The sequence below is a fragment of the Panthera uncia genome, unplaced genomic scaffold (genome assembly GCF_023721935.1).
Source record: "Panthera uncia isolate 11264 unplaced genomic scaffold, Puncia_PCG_1.0 HiC_scaffold_429, whole genome shotgun sequence".
NCBI classification, from domain to species: Eukaryota; Metazoa; Chordata; class Mammalia; order Carnivora; family Felidae; genus Panthera; species Panthera uncia.
In genome coordinates this window covers 14175-38195 of record NW_026059571.1, presented here as the reverse complement: position 1 = coordinate 38195, position 24021 = coordinate 14175, and the positions used below count along the sequence as shown (strand labels likewise).

The 24021-nt window shown below is 39.1% G+C and overlaps 1 non-coding gene and 1 pseudogene across 1 annotated transcript; one reads left to right on the top strand and one right to left on the bottom strand.

The window, feature by feature from the left end:
* Positions 1-5229: 5229 nt before the first annotated feature.
* On the top strand, positions 5230-5302 carry TRNAE-CUC (transfer RNA glutamic acid (anticodon CUC)). The gene has a single exon. It is a non-coding gene; the product is annotated as a tRNA-Glu (tRNA).
* A 12748-nt stretch (positions 5303-18050) lies between these two features.
* On the bottom strand, positions 18051-20295 carry LOC125918078 (transcription initiation factor TFIID subunit 9-like; annotated as a pseudogene).
* Positions 20296-24021: the final 3726 nt, after the last annotated feature.

Below are 24021 nucleotides of genomic sequence, written 5' to 3'. Positions count from 1 at the left end.
AGGCTGAAGTAATTCATGTCTTTGTAGTGGGAATAAAGGGGACTTAATGTGGGGGATTTCTCCTCATATAAGGCAAAGAAGCAAAGCCCTATTTATCCACTGAGCCCGAGCCCAGACTTGAACATCTTTCCCCTTATGAAGAGGCAGAGCTAGTGAAGTCTACATGTAGACATCAGTGCTCCTGAGCTCTTGGGTCCCATAATTAGCTTTAAAGCTCTGCCCAAAGAACCCTAAGGATTTCTCCCCAGACCTTGCAGTCATCCACTGAGACATGTTTTCTGGGTCTGCTTTTCCTTCTTCCTCTTGGATGAATGTCTTCCTTCCCTTCATGAAGAGTCTCTACTTCACTTAGCCTTTCATCTGGAGGCCAACTCAGATGATTTATAATAGGCACCAGGTACATATTCTACTTATATTCTGGAGTTAGGCCTTTCTCTTGATGTTTTTTCTGGTTACGTTTTTTATTTCTTTATCAGATTTCCAAATACACTGCCCCTTGTGTCCTTCATTCTCTTCTGCAAAGGTTTTTCTAGGCAATATTACCCTAGCTCCACTGGAAGTACATGGCTCCCTTGGGGAACCTAAAATATGGGCATACCTCGGAGATATTGTGGGTTTGGTTCCAGACCACTGCAATAAAGTAAATATTGCAATAAATTGAGTGAAATGAATTTTTTGGTTTCCCAGTGTATATAAAATTAATGTTTGTACTAGACTATAGTCTATTAAGTGTACAATAATATCATATCTAAAACATGATTTAAAATAATTTAAGTTGGGGCACCTGGGTGGCTCAGGTGGTTAAGTGTCTGATTTCAGCTCAGGTCATGATCTCATGGTTCATGGGTTCAGGCCTCACATCGGGCTCTGTGCTGACAGCTCAGAGCCTGGAGCCTGCTTCCGATTCTGTGTCGCCCTCTCTCTCTCTGCTCTACCCCCAGTCATGCTCTGTCTCTCACTCTTTCAAAAATAAATAAACTTTACAAAAATTAAAAAAAAATAAATTTAAGTAATTTAAAAATGATTTCATAATATTGCTAAAAACTGCTAAACATCATCTGAACTTTCAGTAAGTCATAATCTTTTTGCTGGTGGAGAGTCTTGCCTCAATGTTGATGGCTCCTGACTGATCAGGGTATTAAGTGGTTGCTGAAGGTTGGGGTGGCTGTTGCAATTTTTAAAAATAAGATAATGGCAACAATAAAGTTTGCCGTATCAACTGATTCTTTCTTTCATGAATGATTTCTCTGTAGCATGTGATACTGTTTGATACTATTTTACCTACAGAAGTACTTTCAAAATTGGAGTGAATCCTCTCAAACCCTGCCACTGCTTTATCAACTAAGTTAATGTGATATTCTGAATTCTTTGTTGTCACTTCAGCAGTCTTCACAGTGTTTCACCAGGAGTAGATTCCATCTCAAGAAACCACTTTACTCATCCATAAGAAACAACACCTTGTCTTTTAAAGTTTTATTATGAGGGGCACCAGGGTGGCTCAGTTGGTTGAGCGTCTGACTCTTGATTTCAGCTCAAGTCACGATCCCAGGGTCATGGGAATGAGTCCATACGCTGAGTGTGGAGACTCTTTGGGATTCTCTCTCCCTCTCTGCTCCTCTCCCCTGCTTGTACTTTCTAAAAGAAATTATGAGATTGCTACAGTTCAGTCCCATCTTCGGGCTCCTCTTCTAATTCTAGTTCTCTGGCTCTTTCCACCATATCTGCAGTTACTTCCTCCACTGAAGTCTTGAACCCTTCAGAGTCATCCATGTGGCTTGGACTCAATTTCTTCCAAACCCTGTAAATGTCAATCTTTGACCTTCCCATGAATCACAAATGCTTTTAATGGATCTAGAATAGCAAATCCTTTCCAGAAGGATTTAAATATTCCTTTTATGGGCTACACAATGGACGTTATGTTAGCAGATGTGAAAACAACATTAATCTTGTACATCTGTATCAGATCTCTTGCGTAACCAGGTACATCGTCAGCAGACAGTACTATTTTGAAAGGATTCTTTATTTTGGAGCTATAGGTCTTGACAGTGGGCTTAAAATATTCAGCAAACCATGTTGTAAACAGGTGTACTGTCATCCAGGCTTTGTTGTTCCATTTACAGGGAAAAGGTAGAGTAGATTTAGCATAATTCTTTAGGGACCCTAGGATTTTTGGAAATGGGCAGTGAGCATTGGCTTCAACCTAAAGTCACCGGCTGCATTAGCCCCTAAAAAGAGAGCTAGCCTGTCCTTCGAAGCTTTGATACCAGGCATTGACTTTTCCTCTAGCAATGAAAGTCCTAGATGGCATCTTCTTCTAATAGAAGACTATTTCAACTACATTGAAAATCTGTTGTTTGGTGTCACCTTTACTCATTATCTCGGCTAGATCTTTTGGATAACTCGCTGAGGCTTCTACATCAGCACCTGTGGCTTCATCTTGCACTTTTATGTTATGGACACACCTTCTTTTCTTAAATCTCATGTACCAACCTCTGCTAGCTTCACACTTTTTTTCTGTAGCTTCCTCGCCTCTCCCAGCCTTCATGGAATTGAGTAGAAACAGGGCCTAGCTTTGAATTAGGCTCTGGCTTAAGTGAATCTTGTGGCTGGTTTGATCATCTATCCAGACCACTCAAACTTTCTGCATATCAGCAGTAATCTCCCTGTGTTATCATTCGGGTGTTCACGGGTGTTCATGGGAGTAGCCTCAAGAACTTTTCCTTTGCCTTCACAACTTGGCTGTTTGATGCAAAAGACCTGGCTTTTGGCCTATCTCAGCTTTTAACATACCTTCCTCGCTGAGTTTAATCATTTCTAGCTTTTAATTTAAAGTGAGATGTGTGACACTTCCTTTCACTTGAACACTTAACAGCCCATTGTAGGGTTATTAACTGGTCCTAACTTTAATATTGTTGTGTCTTGGGGGAATAGGGAAGCCTGGAGGAGAGGGAGGAAGACCCGGGAACACCAGATTGGTGGAGCAGTCAGAACACACACAACATTTATGGATTAAGTTCACTGTCTTACATGGGTATGGTTGGTGGTGCCCCAAAACAATTACAGTAGATACATCAAAGATCACTGATCACAGATCACCTTAAAGAATATAATAATAATGAAAAAATTTGCCAGAATTACCAAAATGTGACACAGAGACACAAAGTGAACAAATGCTCTTGGGAAAATGTCGCTGATAGACTCGTTTCACACACAAACCTGGGGCGCCCGGGTGGCTCAGTTGGTTGAGTGTCCGACTTCGGCTCAGGTCATGATCTCATGGTTCGTGAGTTTGAGCCCCGCGTCAGGCTCTGTGCTGACAGCTCGGAGCCTGAAACCTGGAGCCTGCTTCAGATTCTGTGTCTCCCTCCCCGTCTCTCTGCCCCATCCCCACTCATGTTGTGTCTCTCTCTGTCTTAAAAATAAATAAAACATTAAAACACACACACACACACACACCCCTTCAGTTTGTAGAAAAAGAAAAACTAGTATCTGCAATGTGCAGTAGATCAAAGTGCAATAAAATGAGGTATGCCTGTAGAGCTTTCCCTTTAATAATTCACAACTCTGGTCTCAGCAGGTTACATTTTCCTCCTAACATTCTGTTTTCTTAGTCCTGGCTTGCCAATTTGAAACTTTATGCCACCTTCCAAAAGATCACCCGTTGTAGACATTCTGTTGAAAATAAAGATTACCCATTTATTGGATGCTTTATTTTGTGACCTATATTATCTCATTTAATCCTTATAATAACATTATTGACTAAGGAGTCTTGGCTTTCTCAGGTTTGTGGAACCAGTCACTCTTCATCCACATGTATTCCAGCTTGTGACAGTTGCCTCCTCTCATATTCTCTGGTGGAAAGATAGATACATATTTAATTTTACTGGAGGTTTAAAGGATTTTCAGGGAGAACTAAAAATACCTATGTTTCCATCTATCTTTACCCAGAAGTTGGAATATTACTTTCTACAGTGAAGTCATGAATTTAGGTATATTTTAGTACTTGGAAAGAAACATAAAAGAACTAAATACGTGTTTATAAAAAAGTTCCACTCTACTAATTTGTCATATTGAATGCCATGGTGTATAGTAATTCTGGCTATAAAACGAAAATTATTTTTAGACTTGATTTTTTTCTCTGATTAATATTTGAAATCCTTAAAAGTTACTGTCAGGAGCCTTTTATTTTGTGCATATAAATGCAGTAAGACAGCTTGTTGGTTATCTTATGCACTTATGTATTATCTTATGAAATATTATATTTTTGCCCATTTCAAGTTCACATAAACTAATGATTCTATCAGAAAACATAATTTTTCACTCACTGGATTTTGGAACATAATTCAGTTTTTTTTTCAGTAACTACTGTTTATAATTGGAATTTACTTGTTATCATTCTAACAGCAAAATACTGGCCTATGTAATTTGAGTGCAATTACGTTTTTCTCTTTATGTCTGCATGTACTTCATCAATTTAGTAAAAGCAATAGCAAAACTTAGAAATTCCTGCACAGCAGATTGCAGAGGAAATATCTGCTGATTTGTCTGCACTGTAAGACCCTGGTTCTGACAGAATTGTGATGGTAATTGCTTAAAGATGTATTCTGTTTACTAAGACTAATGTTGCATCTGTTTTTAATTAGCTGCTACAAATGATAAACTGCCAGTGTATGCTTGTTAGATTTACTTAAATTTATTCTATTCCAAATAAAGGAGAACTTAAAGAATACCAATATAGGACAGAAAACTGCTCATTGTCAATCAAGTTCAGAAAGGTGGTGGTAAATATCTCCATGCATCTTTTTGATTTTATGGGAAGGAGAAAAACTTGACTTCCTGTGGTACAGGCGATTATATCTCGTGTCTGTTGTAGTTTCCTAATTTTTTCGTATATACAAATTACTGTTTTGAGTAGATGATTCATTTCCAAGGACAAGGCTGTCTGCAGTCTCACACTGTCTGCCACTGTGTATAGAAAATGTTTACTGACATAAGGAGATTTGTAGTATTCCTATTCATAAGAGTTTTAAAAGTTGTTTTGAGAAAAAGGGTTGGAAAGGACGGAGAGTTAAAAGTGTTATGATTTATCGTGAAATTTGGTGAATATCATTCACAGTGCTTTATTTATCCAATGGGTTGGAAAAATGTGTGTTAATTTCTTATTTTTTCATAATTTTACAGGCTGTTAAGCCATCTTGCTGTTAGTTTTAAAAGAGCAGTATTGGGGGTGCCTGGCTGGCTCAGTTGGTAGAGCACGTGACTCTCGATCTCAGGGTTGTGAGTTCAAGCCCCACATTGGGTGTAGAGCTTGCTTAAACAGGAAAGGATTATGACATGCTGAAAGATGAGATATGATGGTTTAGCATCTTGGGGCACCTGGCTGGCTCAGTTGGTGGAGGATGTGACTCTCAATTTTGGGGTTGTGGGTTTGAGCCCCATGTCGGGTGTAGAGATAAAACCTTTAAAAAAAAAAGAGCAATGTTGATGATCATAATCAGGACTGTTGAAGAAAGAGGACATTTTAAGTAACTGTAAAGTGTTTAAGTTGTGTTGGTATCTAATGCAGTGCCTTGCAAGGAGAAAACATTTATTGATTTGGTTTCTTGGCATACTGATTCCTTGCTACTGTATGGCCTTGAATAGTCAGTAATTGACTAAGACTAAAATGTTATATGGCAGATGACTGTTTTCCGTCCTAGGTGAGGACCTAATGAGAAGTTGCTTAAAATAGCATCAAAGGAACTTAGACTTCAGAAAAACAAAAGGAGGATAACAGGAATCCTTTTGCAGAGGATTCCTTTTTACCTGAAACTTTGGAAAACAGGTAAATGAATTAGAAAGTTCAATTTTTATAACTTTTGCTTTCTTGATTTTCATTGTTATGTGCAGTTTATGAAATCTAAATTTTCTTCATGAAATGTGTTTTATGGTTTAATAGAACAGTTAGGTCAAGTTAGTTAAGTTACATTGATAGAGTTATATATTAGAATGTCAGCTTTGTTCCTATCAGCTAATTCTGGCAGAACCAATTTGTATTTTTCAACATGATTTGTTGAATTCCAGAAGTTTATTTGTTAGTTGTTACAAACATGGTTTTATATATAAGCTCTGTCCAGATGGAGGTGTTTTTACCTTTGCATGTGCCTGAACTAATAGTGCCAGAGAACAGAGGAGCAGAACTACCCCCAGGTGCCTCGCCCCTTCCATAGCCTTCACTACCTGGCAGGAAAGCAGGGACTTCACGTCTCTAAGCCACTGGTAGAGTCCCTTCCCCAAGACCTAGGAAGGAATATGACAAGTAAAAAAGGCCAAAGTAAAGGTCATACCTAATTTAAATTACTGCTTTTGTCATATTCTCTGCCAGTCACAAGAATGTTTTATTATTAATCACAAACCAAGGAATTGCTATTCTTAATTTATAATGCTTTTTTTTTTAATGTTTATTTACTTTTGAGAGAGCGAGAGAGAGTGTGAGCAGGGGAGGGTCAGAGAGAGAGGGAGACACAGAATCCAAAGCAGGCTCCAGGCTCCAAGCTGTCAGCACAGGGCCCGATGTGGGGCTCAAACTCACAAACCTGAGATCATGACCTGAGCCGAAGTCGGACGCTTAACCAACTGAGCCACCCAGGTGCCCCATAATTTATAATGCTTCTAAAGAGCCGCATCCAGTGCTATGGTTTTGATATTTTAGTAGTCACTTTAGTAGTCACTGAAGCTAAGTTATGCTGTGGTAACAAACCACCCTCAAAGTTTCAGGGGCTTGCAGAGGTTTGTCCCTCACGCTCTACATCTGTTATAGGTAACTAAGACTTATTCCATGTCGTTGCCATTCTGAGACATGAGCCACGGGAGCAGCCCCTCTCTGAGACTTTGCTTATCATTTAGCAGAGGGGGAAAAATCCCACAGTGAAAACCTACAGTGGATCTTAAAGCTTCTGCTTGAAAGTGGCACATGTCATGCCACACACATTTTACAAACCAAGTCACATGGTCACTCTGGGGTGTGCACAGAGGGGCACCGCAGGTCATGCAGCCAAGTCTGGCGTCAGTGTGGCAGAGGTGTATAGTCCTTCCTTGTGGGGCCACCAATAGTTTTGAATAGCGATACCATCTCCTTATAAAATCTTGAGATTCGTCTGTTTGTGTGATGAGGTCTGAATGTTGACTGACTTTTCATGCAAAGACAGCCATCTGTACTCAACCCATCATTTCATTTCTTCTGGGATTTATAGGAAAATAGCCTGTCTCAACCCCTTTACATCTATGTGGGACCAGAAGACTACTTATGGCCAGGGTATTATGGAGAGAAGTGTTGTGTGGCACTTCCAGACCTAGCTCCCAAACATCTAGTAAAATCCCCCCTCCTCTCATTATTGTTGAGGTGAATTCAGGGGAGCCTACTTCTCTAAATCACAGTTCCAAGGGGATGTAGCCAAGAGAACCACCTGACCAGAAACATCTACTTTGAACTATGGGATAGAACAAATGAACCTTTGTTGTCTTAGGACACTAAGATTTCGTAGTTGCTTATTCCTGTGTTACCCTATCCTGACTAATAAAACCTTGCTTTATGGTTTATTTAATGATACTCATTTACTAGGACTATGTACATTCTGTAATAGAGTGGCCAAATAAGACATACTTCCAAAATTGCTGAAAGTATGCATAGATTTCTTTTTTATTTATTAAAATTTTTTTAATGTTTATATAATTTTGAGAAGGAGAGAGATAGAGGTGAGTGGGGGAGGGACAGAGAGAGAGGAAGACACAGAATTCAAAGCAGTCTCCAGGCTCTAAGCTGTCAGCACAGAGCCTGACATGGGGCTCGAACTCAAGAACCATGCTATCATGACCTGAGCCAAAGTTGGACACTTAAGACTGAGCCACCCAGGCGACTCTCTTTTTTTTAAATGTTTATTTATTTTTGATAGACAGAGCACGAGTGGGGGAGGTGCATAGAGAGGGAGACAGAGAATCTGAAGCAAGCTCTAGGCTCCAAGCTATCAGCACAGAGCCCGATGTGGGGCTCGAGCTCACAAACCATGAGATCATGACTTGAGCTGAAGTCGGACACTTAACCGACTGAGCCACTCAGGTGCCCCTGCATAGATTTCTACTGTAGAAATCTAAATATGTGACTAAAGAATTGATTTTTAGATTTTATTTAATTTTTTTAAAGTTTATTAGAGAGAGAGAGTATGTGCAAGCATGTGCGGGGAGGGGCAGAGAGAGTAGTAGAGAGAGACAGCAGGCTCCATGCTGTCAGTGCAGAGCCTGACATGGGGCTCAATCCCATGAATCTTGAGATCATGACCCGAGCCAAAATCAAGCATTGGATGCTTAACTGACTGAGCCACCTAGGCACCTCCAGATTTTATTTAATTGTAATTAATGTAAATGTAAATGTCCACATGGGGCCAATGGCTCCCATATTGGACCACAGAGCTTTAAACAGTAGGAAGCTTTTTGGCTTTTTGATGTATTATAAATCTTTCCACTATTTCATCCATTAAGCATAAAACCAATGTGTTGTCTAAATTAGACACTTACTGAATGACTTATAAAAATGAAGAGCAAAAATTAATCACATTTTTTTTTTTTAAATTTTTTTTTTCAACGTTTTTAATTTATTTTTGGGACAGAGAGAGACAGAGCATGAACGGGGGAGGGGCAGAGAGAGAGGGAGACACAGAATCGGAAACAGGCTCCAGGCTCCGAGCCATCAGCCCAGAGCCTGACGCGGGGTTCGAACTCACGGACCGCGAGATCGTGACCTGGCTGAAGTCGGACGCTTAACCGACTGCACCACCCAGGCGCCCCAATCACATTTTTATATAGTGTTTCATTGGGGACAGTTTTGACATGGGAACACGAGTCAGAGTTCTTTACTAGTACGAGTTGACATGAGGGCCCATGTTAATAGGTTCCAAATATAGTGCAGAAGAACAAATGGTGAAATGGACATTTTTGCCAAAGTATAAGTGTAATCTTTACTGACATAAAATAAATTTAAAATGAGTAAAACTTCATAGTCTTAAGTTTAAAAATTTTTTCACTGTGAAGTATGTAAGATGTGTTGAGTTGATAACTTTGCAAATGCTGTGCCTTTGCCTGAATCTCTGTATTACATTTGTAGAGATGCTTGTGATCCCAGGTACCATTTACAGCTATCATGAAAAACGATCTACATTTCTCTATGTTTAAAGGTCCATTTCAAAGCAGGAGCTGAGCTATGTAATGGAAATAGTATTGGATTCAGAGCAAATATCTATATTCTGTGTTCCACACTCTAACTTGCTATATGAACTTAGGTATGTTATCTAAATTCTCTGGGTCTCAATGTCTTCTACAGTGAACATATGAGCTTAGACTCCTCACCAAATTCTAAAATTCTATGGTTGAACTTCCCTCTATTTCAATCATGTTTTTTCTCCTTAACCATTTGTTATTTATTTACTATTAGAGAGAGGGGGGAAAGCATGCTCAAGTGGGAGAAAAAGGCAGAGAGAGAGAAACCGAGAGACAGAGACAGAGACAGAATCTTAAGCAGGTCCCACGCTTAGCATGGTGCCTGACGTGGGGCTCGATTCCATGACTCTGGGATTATGACCTGAGCTAAAATCAAAGTTGGACTCTCAACCAGGTTGGACTGAGCCACCCTGGAGCCCCTAACCATTTGTTATTTACACATGGAATGGGGCATATTAGAATTGAGCCCACCCGTGTCAACATGACTTAACTCTTTGCTCCAGGAAATTATCTTGCTCAGGAAGATTAGGCAGTAATTTAATAAATAACTTCACTGTTTGCTTTAGAAAATTCTTGCAAATCAATTTATCAGGACAAACACTTTGCTCATCTGGGCAAACAGCTCTCTTAATAGAACGATATATTGTTCATCTGGGCAAACAGTTTGACAAGTATGGAGAACAATGACATTATGCTTTGGGCTCTTTAAAGTGAATCTGCTGTAAATGCTATCTAATTGGGAGAAAATGTCTTAGTATGTGAGTCTAGGTATTTTTCTTGACTAGCATGAGATTCTACATAGTTTGTATATTGCTGAGGTTAATTATATATAACATGGATAGTGAGAACATAGACATTGGGTTAATTATAACAAGGCAGGTGAGCAAAATCAATTTTCTCTGTCAAACATAGTTTACATCTTTATGTAAACAACACTTTGTTTATAAAATACATTCTAAGAAATTCAGTTTCCTATAACAAACATAACATAGTTTTAAGGTTCGAGGTTAAAGCCTTTATAGTTTGCATCTTTTTTTAGTTAAGTAAGCTCTTTGCCCAATGTAGGGCTTGAACTCACAACCCCGAGATCAAGATTCTCATGCTCTACTAAGTCAGCCAAGTGCCCCAACTCTTTATAGTTTGAAATAACATACTACAGAGGTTCCCTGACATTACTTACCCAACATTTAAGAGCTACTTATTAGTTTGACAAGAGGCAGAGCATGTGCAAATTTAAACTTAAAGCAGAAATTTGTGCCTGTTGTTTGAGTATTCTTTGTTCAGTGTGCTCTTAAGACTCCCAAATGAAACTACTTCTCAACTTGTCATATTTTTGATCCTTCCTGAATTCTTTTTTTTTAATTTTTTTAATCTTTATTTATCTTTGAGAGAGAGAGAGAGACAGAGTGAGAGTGAGGGAGGGACAGAATCTGAAGCAGGCTCCAGGCTCTGAGCTGTCAGCACAGAGCCTGATGGGGGGCTCGAACTCATGAACTGTGATATCATGACCTGTGCCAAAGTTGGATGCTTAACTGACTGAGCCACCCAGGCACCCCAATCATTTCCAGATTCTTAAATAACTTCTATCGAAGTTATTTTTCTCAAAATTTCTCACTCAGTACCTTCATTACTCATGTGTTCTCTCTTTAATTTTAACCAAGACTGAATCAAGGTATTTTCAGATTTATACTTTTTATTTCCTCACGAAATGTGGTAGAAAAAGCTTTGTCCTTAGAGTCATAGTTTTACCTTAGGAAATTGAAACATGGATCTGAAAGCAGGTTGTTGAAGATACGGAGTTAGAACTTAGAATGTGCTTTTAAGAAGGAATAACCCTGAGAAGAGCCTGTGACATTACATTTTGTTGTTCTGACATAGCCATTTTGTTGTGGGATCATTTGGTGTGTACTAAAAAGGATACCTTGGTTTTCAGTTGAAAGAAATGGCCAAATAATGTGCAAAGCAGACAACCTTACCTTTCCTGAGCCTCATCCTGGTTGGCTACCTGTTACATTCTCTTTCCCTTCCTGAACTCCTCTTCCCCTACTCCCCACCCTGGCCCTGTGGATACTGGATAATGTTGAATTGGGGATGTGGCATAAGGTGAATTGGAGGGAAGCATGAGATGGGCTAGTGGTTAAATAACATCTGGCAGGCCAACTGCATATAACTAGGCATTAGAAGTTTTCCAGCCACCCTTACTTATCTCAGGAAAAGCCATCAGTCATTAAAAACAAAGCATCTTTTCCTTCCTGAGATTTTACTTATATCTTTAAAAAAATTTTTTTTTAACATTTATTTATTATCGAGAGACAGACACAGAGCATGAGCAGGGGAGGGCCAGAGAGAGGGGGAAATACATACTCTGAAGCAGGCTCCAGGCTGTGAGCTGTCAGCACAGAGCCCAACGCGGGGCTTGAACTCACAGACTGTGAGATTATGACCTGAGCCAAAGTCGGATGCTTAACCCAACTGAGCCACCCAGGCGCCCCTACTTATATCTTTAATGCCTGCATCTCAAATTCCATTCCTCTCATTTCTCCCTAAAGTTTTTTTTTTAAGATTTTATTTTTAAGATGAATACACCCAATGTGAGGCTCAAACTCACAACCCTGAGATTAAGAATCATACCCTCCACTGGCCGAGCCAGCCAGATGCCCCTCATTTCTCCTTAAAGTTAAAGGCACTGATGCAGATTGGAATTGGAGTGGAAATGTTTGGGCTTGTGGGAGAAAAATTCATATTAGCTTTGGTTTGAAGAGAAGAATCTACTTGTGGTTATCATATTATTACAATCAGGCCCGATGGAAGAAACCGAAAAGTCTCGTTTTCTTACTGACTGAGGAATTTAAGGACTTTGCCAAGGATGTTACATATAGAGGGCTGGAGACAGCTTCCTTGACAGCCAATTAGTATGTATAGTTTTGAAGTTTATGACTATATTCCTCAAGAAATAGAATTAGCCTTCTGAAGTCTGGATGTCTCCAGGTAACTTGTTACACATTGGTTGGGACGCTTTTATGATGAAAAGATAGAGAGTAGCCGTAAGTAAGACAGGAAAGAATCTTCACCTGGCACACGGTTAGGATTTGTAGATCTCCAAGTCCTAGGTATTATGGCTGTTCCTAGCCTTCACCTTATCAACTGGCTATGATTGCTTGTCTAACACAAATCTCTGAGTAATAAGCATGCATCATATATTTCTTCCCAGTCCTTATGTATAATGATGAGTTTGGGGAGAGGACCAAATATCCTTAAAGTTCTATAGACATTTTAATAAATATTTGAGAGGAGAATGATTATAGGAGTAATATGTATGTTATAAATGCTCTAAAAATACTGAAAAAAAAAATAATGAGGAGCCTGAACATTCTTCATAGCCAGGGTCGGGGTCAGGGATGAATGTTGCATGACTTGGTAATAAAACCTGCAACTGTGTGCTTTGACAGGCCAGTCTGAATACCCTGCTTGTTAGTCTGTTTCCCCACCCTCTTCTTCCCATCTTCCCTATGCTGGTGGTTGAGAGACACCTCTAGCCTACTTATTTCATGATTTTACTCCTCCCTTTAGTTCTTAGCACCAGGTCTGCTTAGTACTGCGCCAAGGTCTGTTTTTCTTAAAATGCCCCCTCACTCTCATGGCTTCTGATGGTCTGTAAGTAAGTACCATCTATCTCCTTCCTTCTCCCTCAAGGCTTTTTGTGAAACCAGTCACCCTCAACTGGAAGCTTTTTCCACTTCCTTCTTGCCTGTTCACTATCAGTGGTTCCCTTTAAGACCAACATCATAAAGGAGCCTTTAGGTCTGGGCTCTGGTTTCATCAATTGCTGGACTGGTGATCCTAGACAAATTTCTTACCTTTAATTTCTCAATATCTTTTTTCCCTTTTATATCACAGGCTGTTGACTTTTCATTTACTGTTCATTTCCACCTTTACTGATGTTCCACTGTTTTCTATTAAGAGTATGCTGTGAATTCACAAAGACATGAATATAAGACTAGTAGGGATGAACTGCAGAGAAGAATAAATGTGAGGCAGAAAGGAGGTTATTGTGAATTAGAATAAAATTTGTTTATTTTTAAATGTTTATTTTTGAAAGAGAGAGAGTGCAAGCTGGGAAGGCAGAGAGGCAAGGGGACAGAGGATCTGAAGCAGGCTCCGTGCTGGCAGCAGAGAACCTGATGTGGTGCTTAAAAACTGTAAGATCATGACCTGAGCCAAAGTTGAACATTTAACTGACTGAGCCACCCCGGTGCTGCTAGAATAGAATGTATTAATAGTTCTTGTAAATTTTTGGAAAGTATTGAGGATAATTAAAAGTTAAAAAATTATATAAGACAGTATATGGGGTACCTGGGGGCTCAGTCAGTTAAGTGTCCAACTCTTAATTTTGGCTCAGGTCATGATCCTAAGTTCATGAGATCGAGCCCCATATTGGGCTCTGTCCTCACAGCACAGAACTGCTTGAGATTCTCCTTTCAACCTTTCTCTCTGCCCTTCTCCTGTGCTTGTGCTCTCTTTCTCTCTTTCTCAAAATAAGTAAACATTTAAAAATATGAAAAAAAAAATACCTAAGAGACTATATCACTTACAATTTGGCTACATTTTACAGAAAACTCAAGTAGGAGTGGCTTAAACATAAAAGAGACCCAAAACTAAATAGTTTAGCACTAGTTTGGCAATCCTGTGGTCACAAAGAGCCCAGGCTTCTTCCCACCTTCTTCCTGCTCTCCTTAGTGCTGGCTTACATGCCAAAAGTCTGCTCATAGTCACAAGATGCTCTTAGCACTCCAGCCATCATATCTGTATTCCAAGCTGGAAGAAAATGAAATGGCAAAAGTGCACATCTGTCAACTGAATCAGCCCCCTTTGAAGGAGCTTCCCTGGCTTCTATCTACTTGGCTTCTGCTTACATTTCCTTGAACTCCTGTAGAAGTCCAGAAAGTTAGGAAAAGCAGTCTTTTTATCAGGTTTTTCATTTTCTGATTTGCTGCAGTTCTGCTCTGCATAGTACAGAATACTTGATGCCCAGGCTCTGGAGTCAGGCCACTGGGCTTTTAATCCTGGCTGTGCCGTTGTCCAGCTGGTGACTTTGGCAGATTACTGAACCTACTATTCAAAATAGTGAATAATAATACCATTATTTATTTTAAGTAATGTTTTAGGCTGAGGTGGCTTTTAAACATTCAAGTAAAAGATCAGGTTACTTTACATGAAGGCAAGAAGACACCCTCAAAACATTTGGTTCATTCATTTTGTTAACCAATAAGAACATGAGGGTCCACATACAGAGGAAAAGAAACAATATATCCAAGAAACATTTTTCTTTTCTTATTTGATTCATAATAAAAGTCACTCAATGTAGTCTCATATCTCAGTCACAACTGAGTTTTAAGAAAATCTAGGCCACACTGATAACTCCATGTTAGTACTGCTTTTTTATTTTTGCTAATAGCTACAAAATTAGGAATATTTCCTCATTAATTTCTTCTTTAGGCTTTCCAAAAAGCCTACAGTATTTCTTCTCTGAGAATAGAGTGTGAGATAATCTTTTTCCTGAATGAAACCAGGTTTTCCTTTTCTGACTCTGGAACTAGAATAATCTCCTGGGGGATCCCTCTTATCTAGGGCGACTGTGGTGGTCACTCTGCCTGAGCTGATTTCTGTTCACTTTCTTGAGCTGAATCAACTCAATGGCTCTACAAGTTGTCCTTTAAAGCACTAGACTTGTTTTTATACAAAACTTGCATATAAATAAAACCACCAGTTTTCCTAAGTTTTAACGAGGCCTTGATATTCCAGCAATTTGGTACCTAAATGCATAGGTTCTGAATAAATGTTGGAAGGAAGGAAGGATGGCAGAAAGGGAAAAAGGGAAGGGAGGGAAAGTTAGCAAAAAGAAATTTTTTTTTTACTGAATATTGGTTTGAATTTTAGTTGGGAAAAGGAATGTAAAATTTATTAATTTTCTACTTGGAGACCCAGAGTATAACTTATGATGACTTAAGAAGTTAAGTTCCTTTTATCTACATCTTAATAGACAAAGATGCTCAATGGATAAAATCCAGAAAAAAATTTTACCTGTATTTTATACATATGTTGTTCAGAAAACAGAATCTATTTAAAGATTGAAGAGGTTTTTTTTTTTCTGGTTGTAATACTCATAAAATGTGTGCATTTGAGTTTTGCTCCTGGACAGACATATTCTGCTAAGCAAGCAGTCTTAAAAGAGATTGATTGCTGAGCATGTATGTTTTTCCTTATGCTGATTCTTAGTCTCTGTAATTTGCTTGAGACTGTGGATAGCTATAGTAATAAGAGACTAGCTTTTAACCCAGGCAAAGGAGGCTGAAGTGAAACATCAGAAATAAGACTGACTATATACATCAACTAAGGGACAGTGGTTGCCTAACCCTTTTGACCCCAAGATTTCTTATGACATAAAACACCCTGCCAACAACAGAGAAAATACTTAGAACCCAGGGAAAGCTAAGGAAGAGGAAGCATGGGTGATCACCAGCCTGGCCAGATGGAGTCCTTTTGGTTGAGCCAAGTTCACCAGGGTAGAAGACCAGATCCTAGCTTGAGACCCACACCCTGATGAGTAAAACATGTGTTAAAGACTTCAAGGGGCCCAGTGGGGAACAATGAGCAAGATTTGGAGGTCCTGAACTTCCCTAAGTTTTGGGGGTGGGAGAGGAAAGGTATAACTTTTTTCTTTTTCTACTTTTTGGGTTTATCTATATTTTCCTCAGTAATTACATATATTACTCATATAAAGGTTTTATATATTCACTGGCTAAATTTCAAAATCAATATGGATTTGCTCCTTTCCTACAAAGTATGACATTTTCATTTAATAGATTGCCGTCAGTACTCACATTCTGTTTGATGCAGATAGTTCAAAGCTTAAATAACAATGAATAAGGTTTAGATGATACAAGTTACCCCTTCTTTCTCAGGGGAACTGCCCCTCACTTCAGTACCTTAACATCTGTGGCGCATTATGGGATAGTCTAGAGACAGGCACACTTCTGTCAATATGATTTATGATGGACTTGGCACTTGATATCAGCAGGAAAGGAGGGGCAATTCATTGCATAGTGCTAGGGATATTGATTATTTATATAGAAAATAATTAAAACAGATCTGTACTTCATTCCACACACAAAAATCAATTTCATGTAGATTAAGGGACTTAAATGTAAAAGGCAAAACTTTTGAACTTTTGGAAGAAAATACAGAATAGCTTTATGACCTTGAAGAAGGGAAGGATCTTAAATGAGACACAAAAGTCCTGGCCAGAGAGCAAGGGATTAGTCACTGGACCTAAAACTAAGGACATTACTTGATCAAAAGACATCACTAAAAGATTGGAGCGGCGGGGAGAGCAACAAACCAGGAGAAAATATTTGCCATACTTATTAGTAACAAATAGTAAGGGAACAGGAACCTGTCCTTTAGAAAATGAGACCTTATGTTTTCAAAAGACACTGTAAAATGTGTGAAAAGACAAACCATAAATACTGGGGGAAGATATTTGCCATGCATATAACTGACAAATTAGTAAAGGTGGGGGCGGGGGGAAACACTCTGTTGAAAAATGGAAAAAAAAGCCTTGAGTAGAAACTACACAGAAATGGAAAGGTGAACGGTTAATAAAAATATGAAAATGCATAACCTCATTTGTAATCATGGAAATGCAAATTAAACCACTAGGTGGTACTATTTTACCCTCCCCAAGGTGGTAAAAACTTTAAAGTCTTCAAGTAAACAGTAAGGATGTGGAGCATTAGGAACTCTCGGTCGCTGCTGGTGGCAGTGTGAGTTGGCCCAGCATTGGAGTCCCCTGCAGCCCTGCTGGGGAGAGCAGAGCTGTGTGTGATCTGCAACCTGGCCATTCAGCTCCTGGCCCGCACCCCAGACCTGTGGTCCTCAACCCTTCCTTACGTTAAAATCTCAAAATGAGTGTGTCAGAAATACTTAGGCAAGGACTTACCCCAGACCTGTGGATACCAAACTGTGTGCCCAGGGTGCCCAGGGGCACTGCGGCAGCCCCACAGAGGACCAAGGGATATTCACATATATTTGTTTGAGGGCAACACAGTGATACTTGGCCTCTGTTGACACTGTGTGAGCTACTAGCTCCAGATAGTTCAGATCACAGTTTCAATATCAGATTGGGCTACATTCTTCTGTTTTTTTTAGCACAATATTTTGCAAAGCTGGGTTTTCAGTGGTTGCTAATAAAAAGCAGATGCCATGCGAAAATCAATGTGTAACAGGAAATGAGGGTGACAGGGTCCAATCTGATTCCAGGTTTGAGAAGTTGTGCAGTGCCCAGGGGATACACACATCTCATTAGTAAATAATTATGGTTATTTAAGAATGACATTAGAATATTATTTTTTCTTTAAATTTGCATACATTAGATTTTTTTTATGAATGACAACTTTATTTTTTTATTTTTTATTTTTTTACTTTCTGTAATTTATTTGTCTTTTATAATTTACATCCATGTTAGTTAGCACATGGTGCAACAATGATTTCAGGAGTAGATTCCATAAGCCCCTTACCCGTTTAGCCCATCCTCCCCTCCCACAACCCCTCCAGCAACCCTCTGTTGTTCTCTATATTTAAGAGTCTCTTATGTTTTGTCCCCCCTCCCTGTTTTTATATTATTTTTCCTTCCCTTCCCTTGTGTTCATCCGTTCTGTGTCTTAAAATCCTCCTATGAGTGAAGTCATATGACATTTGTCTTTCTCTGACTGACTGATTTTGCTTAGCATACTACCCTCTAGCTCCATCCACATAGTTGCAAATGGCAAGATTTCATTCTTTTTGATTGCCGAGTAATACTCCATTGTATATATATATATACCACGTGTTCTTTATCCATTCATCCATCAGTGGACATTTGGGCTCTTTCCATACTTTGGTTATTGTCAATAGTGCTGCTGTAAACACTGGGGTGCATGCGTCCCTTCGAAACAGCACACCTGTATCCCTTGGATAAATACCTAGCAGTGCAATTGCTGGGTCGTAGGGTAGTTCTATTTTCAGTTTTTTGAGGAACCTCCATACTGTTTTCCAGAGTGGCTGCACCAGCTTGCATTCCTACCAGCAATGCAAAAGAGATCCTCTTTCTCCGCATCCTTGCCAACATCTGTTGTTGCCTGAGTTGTTAATGTTAGCCATTCTGACAGGTGTAAGGTGGTATCTCATTGTGGTTTTGATTTGTATTTCCCTGATGATGAGTGATGTTGAGCACTTTTTCATGTGTCGCTTTGCCATCTGGATGTCTTCTTTGGAGAAGTATCTATTCAGTGTGACAACTTTATTTTTTACACTTAAAGGCTGATGAAAAACCATTACTAATCCTTTTAAAGAAAATGCAACATCTCTATCAGAAAGGATGACTGTATTTACTGATTAAATACCATTTACGTTTTTTACAACACAATTCGAAGACACCGAACATACATGTTTAATCTCAGTACAGTGGATTCAAGACCAAGTATAAGTACTAAAGCATCAAGGCCAGATTACAAATTATCATAGTCATCATTGTCATTGTCATCATCATCATCATCATCTTCTCATTTTCTGTTCAGCACATTTGATGATTCATTGGCAGTACTTTGTGATGACACCATTTAGTGGTAATAAGGATGTTTTTGGACCCAATTAATGATGGATTAACCAGAATGTTCTGAACCGTGGATGTTGCAGAAATTGATGCTTTATCAGCTTGGGACTGTGCAGTGGGCAGCACAGGACTGTAAACCTTTGCTCTGTGAGGAACATTGGAGTCCCGAATTTAGTTGACACAGTGTGGGTTTGTGGGTTTGGCATGCCAAGTGTGGGTCTACTAGTCTACTAGTCTACTACATCTTAGTCTGCTAGTAACTGAACCAATAATTAACTGTGGAACTGTTATTCTTCTCACAGAAGTAGATGCCTTTTTTTTTTTTTTTTTTTTTTAATAAAGACTGAAGTCTATAGTTTGGAGCAGTGAACCAGTATCTCTCAGGTGGCGACCTGGGACCTGAATATGGCTTGGCTACTGGCAAAGGAGTTTGATTTCTTTGCCTTGCAACGTCTAATAGAAAAATCTCTTGGGGGAGGGGAGGTAAAAGACTGATCAGCATTACGTTGGGTTGCCAATCACACATCATTTGCATGAACAGTAGCTTTCTTAGCATGCCTTCAATAAATTTTTGCTTCATCTAGAATTGTGATCACATATCAGAAGGCAAACTCCACCTGATTTATAACTCTTGGCTTATATTCTGTAATGCCCATATCTTCAGGATTTGTGCCATCATCTGTGCATCTTTCAGCGTGCTCTTGGGAGAAGCCATCTTGCCAGACTCCATGATCTCCATTGTGGCTAAATAACCCACATTAATGTATTTCAGTCCTGATCTTGCAAGTTCTTTGCCTAGCATGTTTTTTCCAACCCCTGGTGTACCACACTGGCTCCAGGAGCCTTGGCTCATGTGCTGTACATGCGTTAGTTTTTCAAACACCTACTACATTGTTAGGACATAAATAGTTATTTAGGAAAGAGTTGTTCAGTAGTTCTTTTGTCCTGGGGTGCCATGAAAACATTATTGAGACACCAGGTGTGCCTTAAACCATGAATGCTTAGGAATCTCTATCCCAAATCAGTTAACTCAGAATATTTGGAGATGGAGTCTGTGTGTCTGTTTTCAAGAACTTTACAGGTGATTCTAATAGGCCACTAGGGCTGTACCATTATAGAGAAACTTTTGCACTTGTGATTTAGGATAATGCTATTCAAAGTATATTTGGGGACCAGCACTATTTGCAAATTATTTCCTGCAGGTCTACCAAGATGAATATAGTTTATATTAATCACACTTTCAGTGAGGTACAGTTTTTATAATCCTTTTGTAATCCTCTTTTACTCCTACGTTATGTTTGTTCTGGTTAAGTTTATTGAGATACAATTTTATGTCTCTTACATTTATTAATAAAAAAATTGGTTAAGTGAATTCTGGTGAGGATGTGGAGCACTGTGCAAATGAAAAATGATGCAGCCACTTTGGAAGACAATTTGGGGGTTTCCTGTAAAACTAAACATATTCTTGCCATATGATCTAGTGATCACGGTCCTTGACATCTAAAGGAATATGGATATGAAAACATATCCACAAAAAGCCTGTACATGGATGTTTACAGCAGCTTTGTTCATAGTTGCCAAAACTTAAAAAAAAATTTTTTTTAATGTTTGTTTATTTTAGAGACAGAGAGACAGCACAAACAGGGGAGGGGCAGAGAGAGCCAGAGACAGAATCTGAAACAGGCTGCAGGCTCTGAGCTGTCAGCACAGAGCCCGACATGGGGCTTGAACCCACAAACTGTGAGATCATGACCTGAGCTGAAGTCGGACGCTTAACCGACTGAGCCACCCAGGTGTCCTGATAGTTGCCAAAACTTGAAAGCAACAAAGATGTCCATCAGTAGATGAATGAATAAATAAAAGGTAGTCCCTCTAAACAATGGAATCTTATTCAGTGCTAAAAAGAAACGAGCTATCAAGCCATGAAAAGACATGGAGGAAACTTATATACATATTGCTAAATGAAAGAAGCCAATCTGAGAATGCTAAATACATACGTATGATTCCAACTATATGACATTGGCAAAACCACAATGGAGATAGTGGAAAGATCAGTGGTTGCCAGGAACTAGTGGGGATGAGTAGGCAGGACACAGAATTTTTAGGGCGGTGAAACTGTTTGGTATGATGAAGGTGGTTACATGTCATTATACATTTTTTCTAAATCTATACAAAGTACAACACCAAGAGTGCATACTAATGTAAAGTATGGACTTTGAATGATAATGATGTGTCAGTGTATGTTCGTTGATTGTAACAAATGTGCCTCTCTGGTGGGGAAGGCTATGCATGTGTAGGGACAAGGAATAATGGGAAATCTCCATAACCTTCCTCTCAATTTTGATGTGTACCTAAAAGTGCTCTTAAAAAAATAGTCTTAAAAAGAATTGAGGCCTATATTTTGTATTTTTCTTCTCACATTTTTAGCAATTTATGTTTGTCCAGCTTTATTAAGGTATAATTGACTTGCAACAAACTGCACATATTTAAAGTGAACAGTTTGTTCAATTTTGACATATGCATGCATTTATTAAACCATTACCACAACCAAAATAATGAACATATCTATCAGTCCTTAAAATATTTTCAGGGGCGCCTGGGTGGCTCGGTCAGTTAAGTGTCCGACTTCAGTTCAGGTCATGATCTCACAGACCGTGAGTTCGAGCCCTGCGTCGGGCTCTGGGCTGATGGCTCAGAGCCTGGAGCCTGCTTCCGATTCTGTGTCTCCCTCTCTTTCTGCCCCTCCCCCGTTCATGCTCTGTCTCTCTCTGTCTCAAAAATAAACGTAAAAAAAAAAAAAATTTTTTTTTAAATTAAAAAAACAAAAAACAACAAAAAAATATTTTCATGCCCCTTGATAATCTCTCCCTTTTGCCCCTCCACACCCCTTCCTCAGCACCCCCTACCCCATCTCAGAGCAACCACTCATCTGCTTTCTGTCACTACTGATTCTTTTACATTCTCTAGAATGTCATGTAAATGGAATCTGACAGTATACACTCTTGTTTTGTCTGGGTTCTTGTACTCAGCACGATTATTTTGCATACGTTGCATGTATCAGCGTTCATTCCTTTTCATTGCCAAGTAATGTTCCATTGTATGGCTCTACCATATTTGTTTATTCGTTCACCTCTCGGTGGACATTTGAGTTGTTTCTCATTTTGTATATTACAAATAAAGTTGCTATAGGGGTGCCTGGGTGGCTCAGTTGGTTGAGCATCCAACTTCAGCTCAGGTCATGATTTCACAACTCGTGAGTTCGAGCCCTGCATTGGACTCTGTGCTGACAGCTTGGAGCCTGGAGCCTGCTTCAGACTCTGTGTCTCCCTCTCGCTCTGCCCCTTACCCACTCGCATTCTGTCTCTGTCTCTCTCAAAAATAAATAAACATTAAAAAAAAATTAAAAAAAAAACAAAGTTGCTATAAATATTTATGTACAAATCTTTATGTGGACACATGCTTTCATTTATTTTGGGTAAATAAATACCTAGGAGCGGAACAGTTAGGTCATATGGTCGGTGTATGCTTATAGTAATTTATTTTTATTTCATTTTACAAAAGCATTAGTCTACCAAAGATTGGAAATAAAACTGTTCCTCACCACATGTATTTTGAGAAGTATTAGCCTAGGAGATAGGCAGAAGAATATCCAGAGCTTCATTGTTTATATCAAAAAACTAGAAGCAATCCAATTATCCATTGTCAGGAGAATAGATTATTAAAATGAGGTAATTGGGCGCCTGGGTGGCTCAGTCGGTTAAATGTCTGACTTCGGCTCTGGTCATGATCTCGCGGTTCGTGAGTTCAAGCCCCGCATGGGTCTCTGTGCTGACAGCTCAGAACCTGGAGCCCACTTTGGATTCTGTGTCTCAATTTCTCTCTGCTCCTCCCCTGCTCATGCTCTGTCTCTCTCTCCTTCAAAAATAAACATTCAAAAAAAATTTTAATGGGGTATATATTTATATATTTGTTATTCAGTAGAATATAGCAATGAAAAAAGATGAATTACAGCTATACCAATCAAAATAGTTATATTGTAGGAATGTAAACTTGAGTTAAAAAAGCAAATTACAAAAGAATGCATATGGAATGATTCCATTGTAGGACTTCAAAAACAAGCAATATTGAACAATATATTATTTACAAATACATACATATATGGTAAACTACAAAAAAGCAAGGAAATGGTAAATACAGGATAGTGTTTACTTGGGGGGCGTTGGGGTGCAATGAGGGAGATAGGGCAAACAGAAACTTTTGAGACTAACAAATTGTGGTCTTTTTTTTAAACTACAGAAATTAATTTTGATGTTATTTTTTGTGCTTATATTTTGTTATAAATTTTCTTTGTGTATGTTCAATATATAACAACAACATTTAGAAAAATCTCTGAACTGGGGCTCCTGAGTGGCTCAGTCGGTTAAGTGTCCGACTTCGGCTCAGGTTATGATTTCACACTTTGTCAGTTGGAGCGCCATGTCGGGCTCTGTGCTGACAGCTCAGAGCCTGGAGCCTGTTTTGGATTCTGTGCCTCCCTCTCTCTCTGCCCCTCTCCCACTCACGCTCTATCTCTCAAAAATGAATAATGTTAAAAAAAAAAAAAAAAAAAAGAGAAGTCTGAATAGTTTTAAAAGGCTGCCTGAATAGTTCTGGGGCACCTGGGTGGCTCAGTTGGTTAAGCGTCTGACTCTTGATTTCGGCTCAGGTCATAATCTCATGGTTCATGGGTTTGAGCCCCGCCTCAGGCTGTGTGCTGACAGTGCACAGCCTGCTTGGGATCCTGTCTCTCCTCTCTCTGCCCGACCCTGCCCCCCCCCCCCATAAATAAACTTAAAAAAAAATAAAAGGGGGTTTGTTTACCAAGACGGAAGGTGCCAATTATAAACCATCAAGAATACAAAAAAAAATCTAGGCTTTAAGTAAATATATATGTGAATGATAGGCTGTTAGGTATTACACTTGGAAATATCAGAGGCAATAACTCAAGTTATCATAGATATCTTGTTTTTCCAAGATGGATGGAATTTACAATGTGGTAGGAGTTAGGTTAAAAGTCAGAAAAGATAGGGAAAGTTAAGGAAGAGTTGCAAGTTCTCACTGAAAGAAGATAAAGCTGAATTCTT